The following is a 15,940-nucleotide window of genomic DNA, read 5'->3' as shown; positions in this document are numbered from 1 at the left end:
ATTGTAAAGATCACAAAGTGATAAAAACATTTTTATATAGAAGCATTTAAATAGTATTACTAAACCAGCAATTAGAAGAGACAGTACTGTTGTCCTGATTTCATAATTGAGTAACAGAATTGACAATATCTATTATTTTATTACTTGGTTCCACAATGTATAAGCTACTTTCTCCATTATTTGATATAATCAAGTTATTCACTGACTCCGGGCTACAAATGCTACACTGGATTTCTTATAGTTTATAACCAATATCATTTGTCCCTAAAACTTACATGACTTGTTAATTTTACACATTTAAACTTTAGGCTTAAAACTGTCAGGCTTTGCCTTATGTAAAAGTAAAATATATAAGACTGGAAAACAATATGCTAGACTAATTTTTGGATTAGAAACTATGGGTATATAACAATATGTATTAAGAAATCTAGAAATCTTTTGAAGAGCTAGAAATTACTGTAAGAAGCCCCTTGATTTTAAAAGATACTTGTCTTTGGGAATGAGTCAAAGATAAATTGCTTGTTTTTATAACTGCAGAAAACATAGTATGTTGCAGAAAAGTTTGACAAGCATTTTTCAAAATATTCAATGTGACTAGTAAGCCAATAAATAGCCTAGCCCTAGCTAAACAGAGTGGCACTATGAATTTTTAAATATTCATTACTAGATCACAGAATGGTGCAATCAACAATGTCAGGCACGAATCAAAATCATATTTACTGGGAATGGAATATAATAATTGTATTGTTTACTGTTCAATAGTCTAACCTAAACAGCATTCCAGACAGTTAACAAATAGACATTATTCTAAAATGCAAGAATATAAAACAACTACAAAAACTCTGACAATGGGAATAAAAAACATTAATACTAAAGGTAGCACTCGTTAAAAACATCAAAAAATATATTCTGAAAAATATGGGAAAAGGATCTATTGCAGCCTGACTTTTCATGGTACTTATGAAAATAATAAAAATGTACAGTATTAATAAACAAGTCCTTATTTTAGTAATATGATTACAGTAGCATACTGAATATTTGATCCAAGAAAATGAAACCAACATGATTAGATATTAAGAGAAAAAGTTTGATGGCATTAAATGAAAACCCGACAGCACTTTACATTTTTATTCCTCTGGCAACCATTTACAGTAACACAATTTTGCATATTCAGGACCCTTACCTACTGAGTCAGCTTTTTTTAAAAAAAAAACCTCTCATGCACTACAGCAATTTTTTTCTGAGTGAAATAAAATGCATTCCTCTAAAAATATTACATTCCACTACAAAATTCCAAGACAGAAGCTCCCCAACTTGCATACATTAAGATAATAAAGCCATGCTTACAAAAGAAACCACTCTCTATTCTGAATAGCATATAAGCAAATCAAATTTACTGAAGTATTTTCCCAAGGAACTGAACCCAATGGTTTTCAAATCTGCTCCGTTTAATGTCCATTCTACAATTTTCACAGAACTTATGCATCATTCAACTGCTCATTCCATTCTAGTAGTTTCACTCTTTCTTTCCCATTACTGTACATTCTTCACAAAGGTCCATCACTTGTAGCAAACTTTTCTTTAATTTTAATGTCCTCCCACCTCTAAATTATTACTTCCATAGGGTGTTTTTTCTTCAAGTACCTTTCTGCACCTCATCAGGTCTATTTTCCAGGTTTTGCTTGACCCTCTTCTCCCAGTTACAGGCAAGACAACAATGTTAAGCACTTCAAAAAGTCTAATCTATTTCAAGGATTTTTTCCTAATATAAAAGTGTTTGAAGGCAAGACTAAAGTGTGCTTCTAGTAACCTTGTTAAAAAATAAAAATGAAAAGAATATTACTTTTTTAAAAGTTTGCAGAAGAAGAATATTTGAATTACAAATCAATATTCCAGAGGTGTTTTTTCATAGGCCAGTTAATTTATATAGTTAAAAACTACAGAACAGATAAGGATAGAGGTAGTTAATATTTTCTAATTGTATAATAAACATTTTAACCAGATGCACTTAACTGAATAGATTAACAAAAAAAGCTTTTCCACTTAATTAGAAAAGAAGTAGGTTTTAAAAGGTTAGTTTTATTTAGTTCAGCATGTGTCCTCCAATCCATTCATCTCCTGTTTGATTAAATATTTACACTCCTTTTAAATTTTATTTAAGAAACTCTGTGTTAGGGAGTATTATGAGTTTGTGAATTTATAACCTGCAAAGTATAAAACAATTCCCTAATTATGGTAACAACAGCATATTATTGCTATCATTAGTAATTGTGTTGCTTCCTCTTCCCAATTACCTTTAATGCAGTATTTTAAATAAATATATCCAGTTGTATTTCATTATTTTATGTTTATGGCATTTATTAAATAGCAAATGCATTATAACATTATTGCCACTAATTATCCCTAAACGTTTTTTGTTTCCAAACATATTTCATTAAAGAGTTCACTGTATGAAGCCTTCAATTTCTAATATTAATAAGCTGCCTTCACTGCAAGAATTGGTTAGCTGAAATATAAAAATCTCAAAACCATGAAAGCATAACAACTCATAAATGATTATGTACAAAATAGTCAACTCTAAACTTAAAATATAATCACTAGAGATAGCATGCAGCAATCACAGTTCCTATCAATCTGTTCTCCAAAAACTGGAAGAAAGAAGATGGTTTTTGACTTATTTGGAATCAAAAATAAACAATAGCTATTATATAAAATAGTCATCATATCTTGATTACAGGTGGTTGGATAATCCATACAAATTATATCGTTTTTAGATATACAAATATTTCATTTTTCTATATTTTAAAAACTTAACTAACCCATTTAAATTTGGAAATATTCCAAGCTATTGTAGGACAAAAAAAATGTATGAATACACACATAAAAATTGACAACTGTTTGGAAAATACTTTTCTATTCTGCAACAATGTGCTGAAGCAAAAATTCTTGAGTAGATATTCAATGAATCAATTCATTAGGGTACCATCCAAATCATCAAAAACAAAACAGATCCATTGTTGTTAGTTTTTCCCCCTTTAAACATAAGATGACCAGCCTTTCTTTTGCTTTCCATTATTTCATCTCCAAATCTGTCCTAGCATCAGAATTGGTTTGAATAAAATATGAAGAATGAAAAGTCAAGGGGGATTCACACATCTATGCAACGATTCATTTTCACTGACTGCCAATACAGATAGTCCTTGACTTACAACTACAACCAAGCCCCAAATTTCCATTGATAAGCAAGACAGTTAAAGAGTTGGGCTCGTTTTACAATCTTTTTGCCAGTTAAGTAAATCATGCAGTTATTAAGGGAATCTGGTTTCCCCCATTGACTTTGCTTGTTGGAAGCCAGTTGAGAAGTTTACAAAAACTGATCACATGGCCCTGGGACACTGAAACTGTCATAAATACATGCCAGTTGCCAAAAGTCCAAAATCTGATCATGTTGACTATGGGAATGTAGCAACAGTTGTAAGTGTGAAAACTGGCCAGTAGTCTTTTTTCAATGCTGTTGTAACTATGGTCACTAAATGAATTATTGTAAGTCAAGGACTACCTGTATATATAAACAGATCAGATATAGATAGGAAATTTTTTATGATATATATAAAAACAAATTTATGTCAACATATGCCAATAAAAACATTATTTCAGAAGCTTACAAACTATATTTGATAATCAAAGTATACAAAGTACCTTTTCTAGGGAAAAACAAGGACATTTAAATATTATATTTCCATAATTAAAATTAGCAATGTTAATAATAAACTATATTTTGTAATTAACTTCATTCCCTGCTCAATTCTCTTGCCTCAAGATAGTTCATATTCACAGTATAAGAAAAAAAGTTACTTTAGTGACTTAATTACATTACAGCATTTTTAATGTTCTAATTCATTTTAATCTTTTTGGAGTTTACACTTTTCAAAGTCTGTTCCCATAATACTTTTAGCATTACAGAACTTAAAAATTGGTTAAGAGAAGTTGGTGTTAATTCGTAACTATTTTGTTTTTAATCCCTTAATAACCAAGCAAGACCAACCTAGGAGGTACATCCAGAAAGATAAATAAAGCCTATCTGCTAAACAACCCCCAACCAAATGTGTTGCATATGTGCAAAGACTTCCAACAAGCTGGCAGGAAATGAGAGTTGTAATTCAACTCATCTGTAGGATGATGCTACATTGAAGATGACTGATGACATCTTTAGTTATATTTGTATTGGAAAAAAGTTTTCTAATGCCTTTACATTTTACACCAGCTGATTTTACATAAAGAACAGCAAATAAATATCAAAACCATTAATTTTAACACAAAAATGAATGGCATTTCCACTACAACCAACTTCTAGACTTTGACAGATGTTAGGTTCAAGAGTATCTCAAGGCCCCAATATTATTCAGAAAATCATTCTGACCGGACATTAAGCAATCATTACTTCAGCCATATCAAGATTTAGTTCAAGACCATGAATTACTTAAATAATGAATTGGTTCAAGCCTATTAGAAAGTATCATTCAATTAACTAAGAAACATGGAGAACTGAAAGTTTTACCATACTATTTCTAAAACAGAATTTAAAAATAATGATTTAGAAAAATGTAGTATATTGAGACATTTTTAAAACCCAAAACTAAATACACCATTCACTTTGTCTACATTCTTAAATATAATTGGAATGAATGTCAACTGATTTAATGTTTCTAGAAAGCACTCTAGAACTAAGGCCTGAACTAATCAATATTAGGAATATCACAGGTTGCTGTCATCTGTCTATCCAAATGTCTCTTACTCCAGTCGATTTTGTAATGGCGAAAATAGCACTAATAGAACTAGGGCCCAAACAGTATTCTCTAATTATCTTTCTTCGTGCGGGAGCTGTTCCTCCCTATCTTTATAAGAATCTGAATTCAACGCAGCTCTTAAAGAACAAGGAAGGGTCCGAAAACAGCTCTTCTTTAAACTGAGGATCTGGCTGACTATGATCTCCGCTGCTGCTGCTGCTGCAATCCACCCTTTAAAAGCTGAAAACGGATTCTGGCAAGAGAATGGGAAGCGGAAGAAGCTTATCGCAGCCCGAGGAGCGGCCGCCCAGCTTCCCGCTGGGGTAGAGAATGGAAACAGTGAGCTGCTTCAGCTCAGCCGGACTAGGCGGGGCTGCGGCTCCCAGCTGAGGCCGCTGCCTCCGTCGCCATCCAAGTCCGGCCGGCAAGAACTTTTTTTCCCCCCCGCAGCGACAAGTAAGGCGCGAGTTACTTCCTCCTCCGTGCCCACGTCGCCTTTTTCGCCCAACAGTCTGAAGTAGGGGCGGCCTCGGCTCTAACTTTCCCCTTCCGCTCGAACTTATCTTGGCGAGGCAGCCATAACCGGGAGAAGGAAGAGAGTGAGGACCGGAGCAGCGTTTGTCCTGCTTCTCCTCCCTGCAGGGAGCGGCGGGGTCGGTTCCGCCTCCGCCATGTTCTCTCTCTCAAGAGCCTTGTCCCGCCCGCAAAGCGCCGCTGCCGCCGCCGCCGCCACCGCCCCCTTCCAAGGCAGCCCTCAGCCGCTTCGCAAGCAGCCGTTGCCGGCCCACTTGTATCAGAGCCGCGCCGCGCATACCCCGTTCACACACACACATACCCCGTAGTTCCCCCGCGCGTCTTTCCTCCTGCTTCCCTCCCATAACGGCCTCTACCTACCGGACGGCGTTTCAGTTCCCCGCGTCCGCCACCGCCGCCGCCGCTGCCTCCCTGACCAAACCCTCTCCGGCTGCGCGCGCCCTCCCTCCTCTCTGTCTCTGGCTGGGCGAGGCTTCCAGCCGTCGCCGTGACGCTGCACGCCCAGCTTCTCTCTGATTTCCCTGGCCCAGTCCAGTGATGCTTAAGAGGGGGGGGGGAAGCGGCAGGGGGGCCGGGCGGGCGAGAATGACCTCTCGGCTCTAATGGGAACGCGCACGCGCATAGCTCAGCCTGGAAACACCGCAACCCTCCCCCGTCCTTCCTTTCTCTCCTCCCTCTTCCCCATAACCTTACGCAGGGCCCCATCCTGTCGCAGCTTCTGAGGTGGAGAAGTCATTCGAAGCGCGCGTGTCCTATAGACGCGGAGCTGTTAGGAGAGAGAGAGAGAGAGAGAGAGAGCTTCCTTCTCCCCCCACCCCCGCCTACATAACTCCCCTCACTACAAAGCTCCTAAGGTGTGGGAGGAAGTGATGTGCAAGGAACAAACGCAGCCACCGTGGGCGAGGCGAGGGCAGGTTCGGTTGGGCAGCTTTCTTGGGCAAGGGGAAGAGCTAGAAAAACTCTAATACTAAGTACGTCCAACTTGGCAGAGGAAACTTCCGAGAAATCGTGTACCAAACGGTCAGTTTTTAATCATGGCCGCTTAAATAATCGCAATTAATATAAAGACCGTTCCTGATAGCCATGCTGTTCTTGAATCCCCGCCCAGTTTGGTAACCATGTCAGTTTCCGTTTTGCGGCTGAAATTACTTTTATAAGCTTCAGCCTGCAATTCGGGCTGCTGTCCCAGCGTGGGACAGCAGCCCGATTGCAGGCAGAAATAATTGGTGAGGTCTTAAAGTGGATGAAAAAATATATGTCTGCATGGTAGTTAAAGAACGATGTGCTGCTTGGTTCTTCAGAATCGAGTGAACCGATATCTGATACTGATGGGGATGGCTATTAAAAACTACTTTCCCTTCCTCTGCAAGAAGTCACTCTTTTCTCTCCTCTCTTAACGCAACTAAAAATTAACTGAACAATACCACTGACTTACGCATGTTACTGAAAAGTTATTCTGCTATAAGACTTACTGTCAGGTAAAATATACATATAGTGCTGCTAGTTGGAATTAATTATATACAATTTAACTGGGCATTTCTGGGTAGCATATGAGAAGACTGTTAAGATAGTCACAACTAATTTATTGTTATTAGTAGAACTGAATCATGGGAAACTCAGTAGATTAGATCTTATATCAAATTTACTGGAAGTTGCAGTATTTGTAATAACCTTCCCAGAAAACGGAACATGGTGGAAAAAATTGCTAGCATAGGAGAAGGCAGATTGTATTTATCTTTAGAATATATTCCTATTTTTAATACTTTATATATGTTTTAACTAGCCCTAATCAAGTATATTCTGAAAGATGCTAGAGTTGGCAAAGGAATTTACTGATCTTTGATTAGGACTGTTGATCATTAAAGCCATTGTACATTTATTGATTTATATTTGTTAACAATTCTGTGCAAAAGAATACACATAATTGTATAATTTGCAGAGACTGTTCTACAATAATGACAGCTGGTTAAAAATAAGACATAGCATCTTTTCAAACTCACAAGCATTATTGTAAGGCTTAAACCTTCATCATTTTTAGTAAATTGACATGGCTCTCTTACAGTGATTTCAAAATTCTACTAACCAGATGGTTGAAGTCCTAACCCTTTTTACACATGTTCAGTTGAATGTGTTTAGATTATGCTCTTAATACATGCAAACATCTTCTGGGTAAATAGAAAAGTTGGAAGCCTCTTGAGCAGGGGTCTTCAAACTTGACAGCTTTAAGACTTGTGGACTTCAACTCCCAGAATCCTTCCTCCAGTCATGTTAGCTCAGGAATTCTGGGAGTTGAAGTCCACAAGTCTTAAAGCTGTCAAGTTTGAAGACCCTTGCTCTTGAGTAAGGCTTATATTTAGGATTCCATATCTTTCTATGAGCAGTTACAAAAAACTGTTTAAAGACTATTGTATAGAGAAATAGTGACAATAATCCTGTATTTACAGTACTGTGATAAGATACATTAATACTGCATACAATGTGTGGAAATGATGAATAATTCCATGAACAACAAGAAAACCAGAACAAAACAAAAATTTAAAACCTGTAGAAACAAAAAATATGGGGAACATTTTGGAAAATCCCTAGTGCTTATCAACCAACCTGTACAGACAGCAAATACCCTCCTGCTGTTCCCATGCAAGTGAGACAGTGTACTCTTCTTTGATGATACGAACATGGCCTCAATTCATCCTATTTCATTATAAAACGGAAGATGTTGCCACAATCTTTGAGTCCCAATGTCACAGCTGACAACTCCATTACAATTCCTATTCAGCATTTCATGCAAGTTTTTTTACTACCTTTTATTCTTCAGAATAGGTTCCTTGCAGAACCCCTGAAGAGATTGTACAAGGCTGTCATAAGAAAATGGTTCCAAAGTCAGTCAGCCCAGGAAATGAAAAAATTAAAGCAAGGGAGAATCCCAGCCAAGCAGTGAAGTTACCTCTGTTATGATCTCCCATCAGCAGCTTAGAAAAGCTCATTGCAAAAGTTAGGAAGCAGGAGATAAAAGTCCCATTTGGGAAAGGGTTTTTTTACCCTCTCCAAGCAAACCCCTTTGTTTTATATGCCTGACTGAAAAATGTCAGATTGAACAAGAAGCTTTAAGAACTTGGATCCATCTTGCACTTTGGTAGAGCTGTTAGCTGGCTAGCATTTCCCAGATTCCCAGGTTTGAGGCAGGGAACTTGTTGCTTCTTCTCCACTTAGGTACCTTACTCTGAAGTCTTTCATCAGAGCAAAACTTTGCAAGGGCTGAAGCTGGAAGAGTGACTCTGAGGCCAGTCAGAACCATTATGTAAATACTGAGCAGATGTGGGAAGAAAAATTATAATATTTAAACCCGAAACAGATTATGTAGATACTGATTTCCATATTCTGCAGTTGGCAGATCTTATGCATGTGTGTAAGTTATTTTCTTCCCAAAAGTGTAACTTATTCAGTTATGTCCTGATTGTGACTGTTCTGCTAAGGGTAAATTTTGTTATAAATAAAGTGTCTGGAGGATTGAGATGTACTGCAGTGCCTGGTGTGAAGCCTGACACCATACATGCTGCCATAACACCTATAGTGCCTCATTTCGAAGCTAATCTCTGGTGCAGCTCCAGAAGTATTGGCAGATGATATGGCTTTTGGCTGAACTGATTCACCCTTAGACTTTCTCAAATGATAAGTCAGGTTAGCCATTCTGGAAGTGCCTGCATCTGGCATTATAGGACTTCAATCTACTTTGATCTACAATAACACTCCCTGGTGTTCAGCCCATCAAAATAATACATTAAGCTGAGCAGGCCTTCTGGAGAAAGACATGAAGACAAATAAACCAACTTCCACCTCTCGGAATCTGTTACCTGATTTTACTTTGCCTCATATTAAAATCAGTCCGGTACTCATGTAGTTGCAAAAAAAAAAAGCACAAACACAAGGCTCTGATTTTCTTCTCAATCTAGCTCCAATCCTCATTCTGGGAATAAGGGAATAAGAGAACTAAAAAAAAAAAACAGTACAGTAATGGATTTTTAAAAAATGCTTATTTTTAATACATAATACAGTATAACATTATTTATGTAACAGATGGTGCGATGGGGGAAACTGCATGTGTTGAGAATATGCACAGCCTAGCTTGCTTTAGATAGCTATTAGAAATTACTTAAACTGTCTTGTGAAATTTTAAAATTTTTGTTGTATTTGCTGCAAGAGACTAATATGATTATTAGTTTTCCCCCTTTTCTTTGGAATTAAAAGGCTTTTCAGAAATATTATACAAGGTTATACAATATAAATATACAAAATTGGTTTCATCCAGATTGAATTAATTTGTGTGTATACTCTAATAGTTAGAACATGTCCATTGTTTGCCTCAAATATTTGATTTTTCTGAATGATAAAAAACCATTAATGTAGTAGATGAGATTTAATAGGGCTGGGCAAAGATCTGGAGTCAAAAGATTGGATTGTGATTAGGAGAAAACTTGTCATGGATACATCACCTGTTGGAATCATGTTAAAGCAGCTCCAGCTTTTCAGAGGATTGTAGCTGCTTTCTGCAGCTGGCATGCAATTCTGGAAGAAGACACCATAGGTTTAACATATTCTTAACAGATGTTTCATATGTATCCACATGTGCTCCAAATCACATTTTGCCTTTGAATCTGGATCAGGCTGCAGTTTTAATGTTTACCATTTCTTATTGCTGACAATGATTATCAGTTGTTCGTTTCAAGTATTTGCCTAGTTTTATGAGATCAGAATATATAAATATCAACATATGCCTTAGATTTTATGGACAAAAGATATTTATTCATTATTGCTCTATCCACGAACTTACACGCTACTTTATTTCTCAGTCTCTGTCATATCTCCCTGAAGTCCTAGTAATGAGAATACAAGTCTAAAGGAAAGGTATACCTGTAAATCAAATATGAGAAGAATTTTCTTTTAAATGCTTTAGGTTATTCTTGGATTCAACAAAGAAAGGAGTTTTCATTTGAAGTCATAATACATTTTTCAAGTAGTGAGGAAGAATTGAAATAAGGAAGAGGTAAAACTTTGAATTTTTATATTAGTTTTGAATAATATTGAAACTGCATGAAATTAAGCCCTGGACTAATCTCTCACAGCCTTATCGGTGGAAAAATATATTCTGGGTCCAATATTAAACAGACCCAAGTAATTTACAGTTAAGTATTAATTACTGCCTTAGAAAATTGCAGAAATAGAAAACTGGCAGTAAAAGTTTTTCCTACAAAGAATCTTCTTTAATTCAATTATAAACTGATATTTTATGTATTAGAATTTATCCTATACATTTGAAAGATTGAAATACATTGTTGATGAATAGTGTTCTCACAAAATACATTTTGAAAGGACATTTCCTGAATATTTCTGTTTTAAAATAAAGTTCTGCTTTTTTAAAAAAAAAAATCATCTCAGCTCAGTGTTTTCATACTCTGCTATGATATGTCATGCCATGCTATTTAGAGTCCCCTAACTCACAAAAAAGGGAGGGAAAGTATTGGTTTGGAATTGCAGAGTGGAGGAGGGGTGGGAAAACAGTACTGCACCCAAGCAGTCGTCTTCTTGCATCAGCCTGGATGTGAGCCAAGGACATTCAAGTCTTTGGTTCTCAAATATAGAAAAAAAATCATTTAAAGATACACTTCTCTGTTTTGTATCCTTTTTTGGATATCATTACAGTTCATTTGTTTTCACTGTTGAGTAGGAAATAAATAGTGCCAGTATGTGTAATATGTAGCTTTCAAGACAGATTTCAACAGAATCTGGACAGATCCAGTTTTCTTACACCTCTAAATTGTGAATGAAAATGATATGATGGTTTAGAAAGGTGTGCAGAATTTTTTTGGATAGAGTAAGATTTCAGTTGGCCTTGAACTAATATATTGATGGTTACAATTCAAAAAATTGAGAAGGCAGGATAAAGGTTTATTTAAATTCATGGTGTTAACTTTAATAGTAAATATAGTTAATATATTTTTCTGCTAGTTTTGTACTTATTCTTTTTTAATGTCATGTTACCATTATGTATTAATTCTTGGAGATCTTCTATAACTATAAAAGTATTGCAGAATTGAGTAACTACACGAGGTTCTGGGCCTCAGATTTTTATGTAGTCCTGATTTAGAATGGAAAATCTTTCCCAGATGAATCTTGCAGTAGGTGCCCTCCAGAAGTTTGGGAGTACTGTCAGTTTTCATAATCTCTACCTGTTCATCTTGCTATCTGGAGCTGATTTAAAATACATAAAGGATAAAAGGTTGCCTGCTCTTGCTAGAGAACAATGTTGTAATTTCATTCCTACAGAAATTGTGATTGTTTAATACAATTTAGCACCTAGTCTGCTATTACAATCAAACACTCTTTGTGTTGTACTTATGCCTGATCATAAGTCTTGTAAATAATTTTGGGAAACAAAAGGATTTAAAATGAATTTAAAATGACACCCCTCCAAGAAAGAGAATGTGTGTGTGTGTGTTTGTGTGTGTGTATGAATATATAGTGTAATGACTGAAAATGAAATTTAATTTGATTTATTAAATTAATTGATCCCTCGTCTGCATGTAACAATTCTCTTATTAAAAGTACTTATACCCAAACACTGTACCCATATTTACATTCCTCTTTCTAGTCAACACAGTTAAAGAGAAGCTGGAAGAAAATGGGAGATATGACAAAGAGGTGCTACACTGGAAAAGGAAGAGAAACAAAGAAACAAAACTGGGTGGGAATGAAGCAAGGAGAAGGACAAAGATAAAGACAGGAATCTGGTAGCATTTTTTCAATCTAGTTGAAGTTGTTCCCACAACTTCAATCCTCTCTCTTATTTCATCTTATTAAAAATTAAATCTATTATAGCTGATCCTATAGTACCCTACTCTAAAAGTTGTCAGCTAGGCCCATTGGGAACCTGTTTGATCCCCCACTTGCTACAGAGTTTGCTTCCCAGTTGATGTTGAGGTAACTAAAGTCCTCCATTACTGTTGTGATGTGTTTCCTGCACACCTTAGCTAACTGATTAACAAAAAATTGCATCTATTTCTTCTGCATAGTTAGATGGCCTATAGTATACACCTATGACAATGTCACTCTTTTTTCTTTTTATAGTAACCCATATGCACTCAAGGCTTTCATTCTTGGTTTTATGCGTTTCTGTAGGGGTGCAGTGATTTCTTACATATAATGCAACTTCATCTTCTTTTTGTTAGGCCTGTTTATAGCCTATAAACAATAGCCTTCCAGCAATACATTCTAGTCATGAATTTCATTCTGCTAAGTTTTGGTAATGGCAACAATATTGTACCTACTCTTGTGTAGTAGGAATTCAAATTCGCCCTGTTTGTTCCTCACCCTGCTTTTGCTTCCTATGTCTCCAGTTTTATATCTGAGTTCTCCTTCCTTCTCACCACTCCCTACCTCATTGGTTGGTTGGTTGTCTTGGGGCTGATGCTTAGGATTAGGTCGTAGATCCTAAAGATTGGTCACCGCCCTCTTCCAGTTTTAATTTGAAGCCCTTTGGATAAGACAAGTCAGTCATTTTCTAAACACATTCTTCCCAGTTCATGTGAGCTGAAGCCATCACCTGGCCCTTCATAAACGTAATGTAGACCATGGTCTAGGAATCCAAAGTTTTTTCAACCTCACCATCCTTTTAAGCCAGTGATTTACTTCTAAACTCCCCCATTCCCTCATTAGTTCTTGACCAATGTGAAATACAGATGAAAATACCACCTGTGCTCTTAAATCTTTGCTTTCATTCTGAGCTGCTCATAGGCTCTTGATATAGTTTTTAGGCTCTTTGTTGCATTGTTTGTGTGGGCTTGATTATTTCAATAAGGCTCTCAGTCACATCTTTGGTTTTTGCTCCTGAGAGACTAGATATTCCATGAATTAATTGTCCACTTTGCAAATTGCTGGTTCCATTCACCTGTGAAGTATGTCTCCGATTGCCACCATTTTTTTTATTAGGGAAGCCCAGGCTATTTTTCTTCCTGTCAGTGATTTCCCTTCTCCAGATGTCTGCATGCTTTCTTCCAGGGAGTGGATATGAAATCAATCACTCAGCTCCAATGTACTTTACTGTACATTTTACCCAGGCATATTTGCTTAGTTTTACTAATGAGTACATTATATAATGATATATAATTCACATTTGTGAATACTGCCACTGATGCAGATAAGGAACCTTATGAACCCTGTTTCAGATCAAGAAATAGTGATAAAGATGAAACATGGTTAATGAAAGTGATTTCGCTAAAATTATAAATTGAGAACAAGATGAGCTAAATTATAGAAAGAGAACTAAAAGATTCTTCCTAAGGCAGAGGTGTTATTATATATTTACTAAGATGGCTCTAATATGCTTTGAAGATGAAATGTGAAATCTTAGATTTTGTTAAATGGTTGGTAGGTATTTTAATTTTGTTCCAGCTTTACAATTATTTGTTTTAAAAACATGACCAGATAAATGTCACACAGTAAAATAGACAAGCAAATGAGAAAAATTAAAATGTGATCTAATTATTTAGTATCTATGTGCTGGACCAATGTTATGTAGTATCCATAGGAAATTGCTTTGCCTCCCCCCCCCCAAGTTTTATTTGTGGGATTCACTCTGGGTGTTCCTTAAATAGACAGGTCTGGCCCATGTTCCAAATAATTGCAGATGAGTGAATCATTCAGTCTGGATTCATATAATATATTCAGCCATAATGTAATTAATTTGTTTTGAGTTTAGTATGTTGAGAACCCAGGCATTGTGATCTTGAAACTTCAGCATAATTCTTAGCATTATTATTCTTCAGTATAATTCAGCCAGTTTGTGTTTTATGACATATATCATCTTTGAACTTTTGTGTTTTCAGACCTGGGGGAGGATGACCCACTGCCAACAAGTGCTCTCTATCTTGTGGAAGACTTTGAAATGCACACATGTATGAAATGTACATTCTAATTTGGGGACTTTCTTTTATCCTCATCTCTATATTTTTAGTAATATCTTGTCATATCCTTCTTTGATATTTAATGGGATTAGTATTAGAACTCAGGATTTAGGGAGTTCTCTGGAATTGCCATCCCAATTCAGGGCACTACTGTAAGGATCTAATTTATTAAATGAAACCTTACAATTATCGGTAGCATAATCATAAACCTTTTTTAATGCTTCAGATTGCATTTGGCCTTCAGATATTATCTCTCCTGTCCATAATTCTTTGCTTTCTCATTGTTGTCCCAATTCATTCTTTGCTTCACTTTTGCTGTTAATAAAGTCTAAAGTAAAACGATTTGTGATAATCTTATGAGCAGCCTTTAAGTGACTTGGAATGATCACAGCCTCAGTTGCTATCTTGGGGAACAAATATAATGTTTTTTTCCCCTCACGTAATGAGATTGAAACTGTTGGGAGGGAATGGAGTTATCTGATCATATTCTTGATAGTTCCGGGTGGTAGTGGTTCCTCCTCCTCCTTCCTCTTCCTGGGGGGAAAGTGTAATCCTGAGGCTGTAGCTGTGGTCAGGGCTTTGGGAGAGTACTGACTATAAAATGAAGGTTGGCTAATGGAGTGATCCTTACCCTGCCATTCACTAATCACTTACAATCTATGGAAGAGCTTTGTAAAACAGACCAGAGATTGTGAATGGCTATGGCAGTAGTTTTGGCAAAGTGCACTGTAGTTAAGTCCAGAAGGATCCCAAAAGGCATCTAGAAATTGGTAGGGCTTGTAGATTTTCCATTCTCAGAAATAGAGTTGTTAGGAAAATATAGTCTCAATAGAATGTGAAACCCAGGTGTGAATGTCTGCTGAATTTTTCTAAGAACTGTCCGCCATTGAGCAAATGTAATAACAATCATAATAGAATCAAGGTTCTTTAAAAGTGTTATACGGGTAGTCTTCAACTTAGGACCACAGTTGATCTGAAAATTTATGTTGCTAAGTGAGATATTTGTTAAGTGAGTTTTGCCTTGTTTTATGACATTTCTTGCCATATTTGTTAAGTGAATCACTGCAGTTGTTAAATTAGTAGCATGGTTGTTAAATGAATCTGGTTTCCCCATTGACTGTCAGCAGATCGCAAAAGGTGATTGATTACATGACCCCAGGACACTGCAACCATCATAAATGTGAGTCAGTTGTCAAGCATCCAAATGTAAATCATGTGACCATGGGGATGCTGCAACGGTTGTAAGTGTGAAAAGTGGTCCTAAGTCTCTTTTCTTAGTACTGTTGTAACTTTGAACGGTCACTAAGTGAACTGTTGTAAGTTGATGTCTACCTCTACTTTTTCAGCACCCCAGGCTCAGTCCACTTATGTCAATAATCAATATAAAAAAAAATCTAACATTCACATCAAAAATCTCTTTAGTAAGTTTAAATGTTATTTAAAATGCCTATCAGGTTGCTTTGTATCATAGGGTAAGCAGAGTATAACAAAATACTATAGTAAGCTTTATTGCATTGAAGAGCCAGCCCTGTTATTGTCAGCTTATGCAGATGAATTTCTGGCACAGGCTGATGTGCCAACTTAGCTGAATGAGAACAAAACAATTCCTTTTATTTAATAGTACAAAAGAATCTTGGATAAGGTTTCGTGTGCATTTATACT

The 15,940-nt window shown here is 36.3% G+C and overlaps 1 protein-coding gene and 1 long non-coding RNA gene across 6 annotated transcripts in view; one reads left to right on the top strand and one right to left on the bottom strand.

The window, feature by feature from the left end:
- RAP1B (RAP1B, member of RAS oncogene family) overlaps positions 1–6,158 on the bottom strand; it is a 37,702-nt gene extending 31,544 nt beyond the window's left edge. Inside the window, exon 1 of one of the 3 annotated variants that reach the window (XM_087967984.1) lies at positions 6,015–6,158. The gene's annotated coding sequence lies outside the window, so the exon portion shown is untranslated. Of the gene's footprint in view, positions 1–4,866; positions 5,782–6,014 lie in introns of those variants that run through there. The other 2 variants (XM_087967985.1, XM_026667763.2) reach the window with 2 other exon arrangements.
- LOC148130171 (uncharacterized) overlaps positions 5,123–15,940 on the top strand; it is a 30,966-nt gene continuing 20,148 nt past the window's right edge. Inside the window, exons 1-3 of one of the 3 annotated variants that reach the window (XR_015750053.1) lie at positions 6,136–6,341; positions 10,273–10,362; positions 11,968–12,121. This is a non-coding gene — a long non-coding RNA (uncharacterized LOC148130171). Of the gene's footprint in view, positions 5,244–6,135; positions 6,342–10,272; positions 10,363–11,967; positions 12,122–15,940 lie in introns of those variants that run through there. The other 2 variants (XR_015750055.1, XR_015750054.1) reach the window with 2 other exon arrangements.

The sequence above is a fragment of the Notechis scutatus genome, chromosome 6 (genome assembly GCF_049901735.1).
Source record: "Notechis scutatus isolate UNSWTSFEM ecotype Mainland chromosome 6, rNotScu1.2, whole genome shotgun sequence".
In the NCBI taxonomy this organism is placed as follows: domain Eukaryota; kingdom Metazoa; phylum Chordata; class Lepidosauria; order Squamata; family Elapidae; genus Notechis; species Notechis scutatus.
The sequence above is the reverse complement of the archived record's forward strand: the minus strand, read 5'-3'. Positions and strand labels throughout refer to the sequence as shown.